This window comes from Carassius auratus, unplaced genomic scaffold (assembly GCF_003368295.1).
Source record: "Carassius auratus strain Wakin unplaced genomic scaffold, ASM336829v1 scaf_tig00217256, whole genome shotgun sequence".
Lineage (NCBI taxonomy): Eukaryota > Metazoa > Chordata > Actinopteri > Cypriniformes > Cyprinidae > Carassius > Carassius auratus.
In genome coordinates, this window is record NW_020528966.1 from 1,915 (window position 1) to 12,029 (window position 10,115).

At 38.0% G+C, this 10,115-nt stretch overlaps 1 long non-coding RNA gene across 1 annotated transcript; it reads right to left on the reverse strand.

The window, feature by feature from the left end:
• Positions 1–4,055: 4,055 nt before the first annotated feature.
• Positions 4,056–9,244, reverse strand: LOC113100358 (uncharacterized). The gene is made up of 6 exons (XR_003289599.1): positions 9,119–9,244; positions 6,708–6,745; positions 6,561–6,599; positions 5,592–5,642; positions 5,083–5,486; positions 4,056–4,511 (listed from the first exon to the last, which is right to left on the reverse strand). It is a non-coding gene; the product is annotated as an uncharacterized LOC113100358 (long non-coding RNA).
• Between the last annotated feature and the right edge of the window lie 871 nt (positions 9,245–10,115).

Here is a 10,115-nt window from a genome sequence, read left to right on the forward strand (position 1 = left end):
CTTCTCCTCCGAAAAGCGAGCATACCTGACAATTGCAGCCTTACCAACAGTTCTCTTCTGAATAAATCCCATATCGTTGAGGAGTGGGAGGACATTCTTTCCTTTAGTTTGCCGACCATACACAACACGGTAATTAGACACAAAGTCTGCAAGGCACATCTTTTCAAACTCCAGTGTTCGAGGCCTTGCTCTGTATTTCTCTATAATACCTGACATCCAGACATCCTCTGAATCAGGATCTTTGCTGTGTAGGACACTACGGGGCAAACTCATCCTCAGGGCATCATCATCCGTCGGTATAAACACAACATTTCGTGAACACTTCTTCAATGGTAAGCTGCATGTCCGTGCCACAGACTCCTGAGCACTCACTTGCCTGTGTTTGGAGTAGGCCTGCATTATCTGCTTCATTTCGTCCTCTTCGTTTACGTTGGTTTCCCGAACACCCTTGATCACGGTCTTCAGGTAATCATTCATTTCGTGTTCTGGCTTGGAAATGTAGGACAACATATACATGATGCAGCTGAAAGAGTCAAGAACGAACTGTATGTCCATGTTAGCGTTCCATGCCCTCAGCAAATCTGGGTTGTAGCCATTCACCCAAGCCTCCTTTGGATCACGCTTCAGCAAAATCACGTTTGAAGTGGACAGTGCCTCAGCGTATTTACAGTAATCATCCATGGACAGATTACATTTGGTCAGCAAGTCTGACAGGTTGTCAAAGGAGGCCTGGGGATCGTTTAACAAGTCCCACACTGGCTTGAGTTTATTCCTGGCTTCTTTCATTGCTTTTCGAGCAGCGTCCTGTCTTCTCTTCTTTCTCTCTTGTTGGTGTTGGTCTTCGTTTTCATCTTCCTCAGGATGTTGTGGAGCGTCCTGTCTCCTCTTCTTTCTCTCTTGGTGGTGTTGCTCTTCGTTTTCATCTTCCTCAGGACGTTGTGGTCGTGGACGGGTGATGGTGGTGCTTGACATGGGAAGTTTAGGGAACCCATATCTACACAACACATTTCCTTTCTTGCAAGATTTGGAGTGCTTCCTGCTGTGAAGCTGAACTTCGGTGACAATTTGATGAAGCTCGGGATCGGTGGTAGGGTCCGGCAACTGGCAGGTTATGTAACGGTCAATAAAGTCACACACTACTTGGTCGGACTGATTTTCGAATTCGGGTGCCCCCTTTACCCAGGCCAGCAGATGAATGTGTGGGCTTCCTCTAGCTTGAAACTCCACGCGATAAAAGTAATCCTCGACTTCGCCGATGGGTTGAGCAGGTGACAAAAGCAGATGATTCATTAACGCATCCACTCGTTTTTCAAACATCCGCATGACGGTGACGGGGTTACTTCGGAGGATTTCACATTTCGTCGTCCAGTCAAGCTCTGAAAAGATGACCTCTTCACCTTGCTGAGCCTTGATTGCCGTTATCACTTCTGGCCATCGCATTTCGGCTGCACTGAATGTGCAAAAAAAAGTAGGATTCCCTAACTGCCTGATCATGGCCTGTAGATCTCTCAACGTTTTCTCCCAATAAGATGGAGTGCCTCTCAGGGGTTGCATAAACCTTGTTGCGTCACGGCTGTGGACCAGTCTTTCGACCTCAAGATCATCCTGAAGAAGCTTGTTGGAGATTCTACGTCCATCTTTTGTAACGGGTTTGCCCTTTCGCAACTGGATAGACATGCTGTTTCTAGCCATGTGCGTTTCAGTGACAAACTGCGCAAAGAAGAGATAACTCTGGTCTTTGGCAAAACGAGTATCCACGCAGAACAGTCTAGCATTGAAATACATGCTTGGTGATAATGCAACTTGTCGTGCCTCATCAATTGTGTTCTGTCCAGTGGGAAACTGTACGGGGAAGGCCATGGCTTCCAATTTGGGAACCTTGAAAAATCCGACTGGCTTTTTCCCTTGAGCAGGCGCAATGCTGAAGATTCCCTCACCGTACGACAGCAAGTCCTGTCCAATGTCGAGTGGCTGCATGCATGTGTCCAGAGTGAGGCCAGGCCTGAGCTCATCCTTTTCTTCTGTGCTGACATGCTGCTCATCCTGTTCAGAGACAACAACTTCCTGTTTCTCCTCTGTGTCATGCAGCTCATCATCAGGGAGAAATTGAAATGTGGTAGCGTCACTAATCAAGATGTCCCTATATTCTGAATGCATCGCTTTCAGTTTTGCTAATGCTGCTAGCACATTGTGCATATTCACTGTATGGAAGTGTTGGTATCCTCTGAACTTGATGTGTCTTTTCAGCTTCACCTGTAGGAGCTGGGACTCACTGTTAGGCCTTGGGAGACAGTTAACTGTTTTCTCCACCTCAGAGGGCACACAAACAACAGCACCATACACTGATCGCTGCTGTCCTTTGGGCAATGCAACTATTTTTGCAAAAGGAACAATTTTGGCGATAAGCTGACGTTCAAGAACATTCAGCTCAAGCAGTTCTGCAGGGATGGGTGGCAATTCAAGTCTGTTTGCCGCTGCAATAGAAGGCATGGATCCTCTCTTCAGATGGCTGTCACAGGTGTGGCAGATCCACTCCTGTCTTCGCTCATCTGGAACTGCACAAGGAACTGAGCAGGCACTGTCACAAGCATGAACATATTTCCCGGTTAAGCAAAAGGCTGTAATATGAACATTTTTGACGTATCGTGTTCTATTACACATCTTAACCTGATTTGGAAAAAGCGCCCTGTGACAGACTGTGCAGATGTAAGTTGGACCATGCAGAATTTGTTGCCGAAATGCAGATATGGCCTTTTGCATCAAGCTGTTGGACACAGGCTGGTTTCTCGCATCAGAATTGGGCATATCCTGGCTGAAACTAATGTATGGCCTGTATTTTCTCTTGATCCTTAATGCACACCTCAACTTGTGAAGAATGTGGAATCCAGGATTTGTAAGACACTTCTGTTTCTTCTGGAGAGTACAACGTAGGATGTGATGTGACCTAAACTCTGAATCACTTGCATATCTTCTGGCCATGTAGTCCTTCATTTTCTTCTGAAAACAATCATCAGTGTGGTACCTCCTGACCATGTAGTCCTTCATTTTCTTCTGAAAACAATCATCAGTGTGGTACCTCCTGACCATGTAGTCCTTCTTCTTCTTCTGGAGAAGATAATCGGTCGTGTACCTCCTGAACATGTAGTCCTTCATCTTTTTCTGGAAAAGATCATCAGTGCGGTACCTCCTGACCATGCAGTCCCTCTTCTTCTTCTGGAAAAGAGCATCAGTGTGGTACTTCCTGTCCATGTAGTCCTTCATCTTCCTTTGGAAAAGATAATCGGTCTTGTACCTCCTCACCATGTAGTCCCTCTTTTTTTTCTGGAAGAGAACATCAGTTTTGTACCTCTTGGCCATATACTCTAGCTTTTTGAATCTGGCAAAAGGATCTTGGTCGTACTTCTTTTTGGCACTCTCCATTTTCTTCTTCTGAAACTGCAAATTGGTGGCATATTTTACTCTCTCGTATTCTTTTTTTTGTCCCCGGTCTTCAAAATGTGGAGCGGTCTTCCCAAGTCTTGCTTCTTTCTTTTTATACGCAATTTTACGCAGTTCTTTTCTTCTACGCTGCTTGTTTGTTTTTAAAACCTTTATGACACTTTGGTTTTTGTCATCTGTCAGAACAACATTTTCAGGAATTCTGACGTCAGCAGTTGTTTGTGTTTCTGGCACAGATGAAGTTACTTGTGATGTAGAAACACATGCTGATGATGAGCATGGTTCCTCAGACTGTTGCTCCATTTCAAATGAAACAGCCATGAATTCATAGCAAGCTTGAGGACCACGATTCCAAAAAAGCTCAAATAATCTGTTGATCATGTCATGAAGGTTGGTGAAAGTTAGCATAACTGCTGTTCCGTCACCAGTAGGATGTGGCAAACCTTCAGCAGTTCTGGAATGGGAATCAAAAAATCCATATCTTCCAGATCGGTCTCTGAACACTGCAAAGCACTCTGGAGAAACAATAAGCAGTGCATGACTGACATCTGTTGAGAGACACTGAAGTCTTTCATCAAGAGGAATCCACCACGCGTCCATTTCCTGGAGTTCCTCTGTCTCTCAGATACCCCATCACAACTTCTGACTTCTGGACGCTGTAGTTGTGGTTAGAAGTTGAGATGCTCACAGGTACTTCAGCCATGCTTAGAAGATCCTGTCGGAATCTTCCTTCAGCAATAAGCTGCATTTTAATGCCCACATACAATGCATCCCCTTCCTCTAGCACCCTGTCAAGATCACGCTGTTCGAATGAAGTTCCCTCACTGTGATACGCAAGGAATGTCAGAGCTACACATGTGCACTGATGATTTCGTGAGAAAACATCATACCTTACATCACTCTGACAATGAGACGCCTGCACGGATATAACTCTAGATGTGTTGTCGCCACCTTCATACTGCGGTCCATCAGAAACCGGAGTAACACCTTTACTGATGCTCGTCTGTCCTGTCAGGTCTAACTTTGTCCAACGAACTTTCTGAGCCTGGGATCTCCTACCTTTCCGAGGCATCCTTCAAAAGAACAAAAAGAAAAAATATGAGAAAACAGACCAAAGACATTATATAAAATAATCCATGACATATCTGAAGAACCCATTATTTAGAAATAAATAACTTGATCAAAGAGATGGGAACTCTAAAACTCCACAAGCATATACAGAAATGCAAATGTAAATGAGATGCTCTCTCTGTGGAGATGCTCTAAAAACACCATCACATGCTGCATGTATGTAAACAAAGAAGTGCTTAAATTTTCAAACACACTCCACATGATAATAAGTTCATTTAGTTAAATTACAGTCTTTTGCAATTTTATGGTCATAACATTCAATATTTTATGTAGCTAAATGGGATTAAATTATCCAAGTTTAACATCTTGATCAACTGTTCTGATTGTTTTTCAATAATAATAATAAGCAGAAGACTTCATACTGTTTCTTAAGTGTTTAGCAAACAAACCTTTTCTTCATTATGAGTTTGAACAGATCTCGGATTAAAAATGACTGTAAAATGGTTTTAATGCAACAGTCAAAAAGTACTGTATTCAATAAGCATTTCTGTGCAGTATTTTTCAGTCACTTACTTCACAAAATGCTGAAGCGATACAACCTGCAAAGTATTCTCAAGAAAAAAACAAGTTAGTTAATTTACAAGAAAATGAACGACTTATATACAGCTAATAAACTTTTTTTTTATACAAAAAGAGCAGTAGCAAATAAAAGAAATTATGAATCTAGTATTAATAGGAACACACTTCTTTTTCAAATAAAGGAACAATAGCAGAATAAACAAGTTATTAACCTAGTATTAAAAGAACTGACGTTGTTAAAGAACAGTAGTATTTGAACACAAATGATCAACTTAAAATTTTTTTTTTTTTTTTTTTTTTTTGGGGGGGGGGGGGTGCGGGGTATAGGGGTGAAGGGTTGGGAAGGGTGGGAGGGAAGAGCAATACAGAAGAACTGCTGCTTGGAGAAAATCCAAAACCTGGAAAAGAATGACATATTAGGCAACTACAATGATAATAATAATAATAATAATAATAATATTATTCAAAAGACATAGCATCATTTAGGCATTTAGCACACTAACCAGGCGTTCAGCTGCAATATAAAAATGCAGGTCGTGCTCTGAATAGATGGTCTGCCAAAACAACAAACAAACACACAATTAAACATAGCCTATGTTTGTGACATAAGATTAATATTAACATTTAATAATAATATTTTTAATACAATCAGATTTTTAATATAAATTAATTATATTCCAAACCTAAATCTACTGTAAGTGATTGGCCAAAGATTTTCCTCAGGGATGTTAAAGACATAAGTAGCTAAATGTAATACATTGTCAATATAATATACTGACTGCCAAACAATATGACTTATGAAGTGATTGACAGGCAGAAAGCATTTTTTTTTCTGATTGGTTGTTCAACAAATTATCATTTACCTTGTTTTAAAGATCTTGGATATTATCCAAACCTCTCTACTATATAGTAGGGTGAAAGCAGTAGATTAAAGTACCTGGATGACCTACCACTTGTATTGAGAATCTTTAGTTTAGCCATTAGCCCACAGAAGCAAAATTGAGAATTGCATTGTAACTTATGCTGTAGCTCCCATGACAGTGATAATGAATGTAGTACATTGATACATACCACACCTATTAGACTATTTTTTAATGCTTGCAAAATTACTATCTACTCAGAGAGTATGCAACTTCGAATGCAGCCGATGGCTAAAACATAAACTGGTTCTATCTTTCAGGAGGGAAAATGGTTTAATCTATAACTTACAGCAACTTAAAAGGAATGATTCCCCCACCAAATTAATATAATTTCATCACTCTCTCGTTGACTTTGTATGAAAAATTGCAAGCAAGGAAAATTAATTGAGGCCTACAACATTCCCCAGTGAATTTCACAAAACTCCACATGCTAGTCACAGGTTCTGAAGTGCTATAGTGCATCAGTGACTCAGTAGTATCTCATTAATATTGCTTTGTGACCTGTTCATATTTTATCCATAAAAAAAAAGAAAAATGAAATAAAATACTTACCGGATATTGTGCAGTGGAGAGTCTGTAGTGCTTGCAATGCTGTAATCAGAAAAAAAGAAAATGTCAGACTTAACTTGTTAAAATCTGTTGACCCATAAGCTAAAACTGCACCTTTAAATGTACAACAACCAAAAAATGCAAACAAACCTCAAGAATTGCTCAGGAGATAAAGCTCAATGATCAATCTAAACATAGCACAAAAGAACAAAAAATGAATAAATTAATGCTTGACAGCACACAACAGGGACAATTGATAACAACAAAACACAGGTCTATGACTTTCAATACCTCTTATGACTTAAACCAGAAAAAAAGAAAAAAAAAACTTTATTCTTAATGAAAACATTTAATATGTTGTCTATGTCCAAATTTTTAAATCAAAAAAAGTTTTTAATCGGAAATTAAAAATCACAGATAGGCATATGACAAATATATCGGGACACAGAAAACATATTAGATCAGATATAACATTCAGATGGCAACCACATCTACACAAAACAGAGGAAACAGGAGCAATAATTACCAACATTAAGGCAATTACAACAAATGACATGCTGGAGGCTAAAAAGATAGTTTTTCTTTTATTTATTTTTCCAAAAAAGTATTTTATACTCACCAAAGCAGATAAATTCAGTAAAAATAGTAATATTCTCACTTAATATTACAACTTAAATTTACTTTTTATTATATTTTTACAGTTCATTTTTTTATTGATGGCAAACTGAATTATCAATGTTTACTCCATTTGTCAGTGTCATGTTATCATCAATTTTGAAAACAGTTGTGCTGCTTCATATTTTTGTGGAGACTGTGAATTTTAAATATTACGTTTGGGTTCCGTTTTTTTATACTTTTACTAAGCAGACATTAACTGATCAAAGTGACAGTATTTAACAGTGTTAAATAAGATTTTGGACTTTAAAACTTTTTTTTTTTTTACTTTAACTTTGTATTCTAAAAATACCGGGAAACAATGCATCAGTTTATTACAAAATTTTAAAATGCATCACCGTTTATCACAAATTAGTTTTTCACACAATATTAAGCAGCAAAACCTTTTTCAACACTGATAAAAGTTTATTCTTAATTATATTATATAATTAATTCTGGTTTAGAATGTATATATAAATTGATGAAAAGGGAAACACTAATTTTAAATTGTAATGATATCTTACAATACTACTGTTTTAATTGTTTATCATCAAATGCATGCAGCATTGGTCACAGACAAACAACACAACTTCAGCTTGCTCTTCCTCTGCAGTCGGTGCACATGAACAGATCGTATTTAAGCTTTAAACACCGTCTCTCCTCCCTGACGCAAACTTTACTAAAAATAAATCCATGTATAAATACATTATTAGCACAAATAGTCCACGATTAAAACTTAAACTTCTCACTTCAACCTGCTGACTTAAAACAATTATCCATTATAAAGCAATGGTTTAAATACCATTATAATGCATTCTAATTAAATTCCGATCATAAATTATGAAAAAAGTACATGAAAGTGCAGCTGACACCGCTTCTAAGCGAACAACATTTTCTGTGGCGCAAAAAAAAAAAAAAAAAAGATTTCGAGCTCACTTAAGATCAAAGCGGCAAGCCGACCATAACCCACTACCAAGACGAAATGGATAAGGCCCGTTAATATGTCTCAAACCTCAGCAAAACGTGTGTGAATCTGACCGGATTCGCCATCACTATCGTGTTAGACACGGCGGTCTTTGTGTACTTTCAGAGCTCTGTCTATTTTTACCTCGTGGATCAGTGAAAGACCACTATATAGACGTTTATGGAACAGCAGAAAATACGCCAAACACGCAGCATTAATCAGGCTTCAATAATTTCTACTGCTTTTCAGTCACCTCAAACAAAAATGTTTCTTAAATAAACGGTTTATACTGTGAGTTACTGACCTAAAAGCACACATTCAAGCAGGAAACTAGCGGTCAAAAAAAGAAAAAAAGGTTTCGCGCTCATTTAAAATCAAAGCGGAAAGCCGGCCGCACCACGCGACCGAAAAGAGACGGTTAAGTCCCGTTAAAATAACCTCACACGGACTCCGTGTGTGAATCTGAGCCGATTCGCCATCCCTAGCGTGTCAGACACGGCGGTCTGTGTGTAGTTTCAGAGCTCTGTCTATTTTTACCCCGTGGATCAGTGAAAGACCACTATATAGACGTTTATGGAACAGCACAAAATACGCACAACACGCAGCATTATAATCAGGCCTCACTGATTTATAATGCCTCACAGTCGATCACTTCAAACATATGTATTTCTTAAATATGCGATTAATATTAGCAATTAATACTGTCCCAAAAGCACATTTAAGCAGGAAAAGATGCCATCGATCTAACGTACAGCGGCCTAACGTCAAGAACTAACCTCTGCTAAAATACCTTAAAAACTCGTTCATGCAACAATATTCAGAATTAGTTAACGTTTTCACAAACTTCAAACAACAATAGTATACACCACTTGGGCAACATATTTTATATCTTTAAATTTGTTATTAAAGGCAGACGTTGGAAAAATGAACCATCCATACTCACCTCAGGGAGATTTCTGGAACATCTGACTTTGGTCTGGGGCTATCACAGTATTGATCAGCCAATCAGCACGCGAACTTCAGCTGCGCAGCCAATAGTCATGCAGCGTTAGTCTTCTATCCATATCTGAAAGAGAGAGCCCATGGAGACAGTTTAATCATTATTATTTTATTTATTTATTATTTTTTTTTTTTTTTTTTTTTGTGTGTGCATCACACAAAATTAAAGGTTCCACATATTAAAAAAAGCTAAACAGAGTTAAATTAAAATGTTTCTGTCTTTGTTTTTAAGAACACAATGAGTCACATATATTATTTTATAATTTTAAGGAACAAGAATCATTACAACCAGAAATATTACATTAAATATTTAAATATTAAATTCCGAACTCTAATAGAGACAAAACCAAGAAACTTTAAAATATGGTTTGATGGATATACCTTGATGTACATACATACATATGCATGCAATGATACACACATAAAATATAAATATAAATTTTTTTTTAGGTTTTTGTAGATTTTTAATTATACTAATAACATGCCACATTTATATATATATATATATATATATATATATATATATATATATATATATATATATATATATATATATATATATATATATTCCCTTGTCCAATAAATGAACACCATCATGTCCTCATCATAATTAGTAAATGTGCTAATAATCTTTTTGTCTTAGCTTCCATCCTTCTCCCCACTGCCATACATGCTGCTCAGTGATGCTGAAGAATATATTTTTATTGTTGCTGCTAAGTGTTTCAGTGTGGTTTTCATGGGTGACTGATAGCTTTTTGCTAGTGTGTTGTTAGTCAAATGCTAGTGTAATCCGGGTAGTTACTGAACGTTCACATATTGTTGCTAGGGTACTCTGTGTGATTGTTAGGCAGTTGCTAGTGTGTTCTTAGATGTGTTGCTAGATAGCTGCTAGGGTGATCTCAGTGGTTACTATGGTGCTGATAGGTGGTTTTGATTGTAGT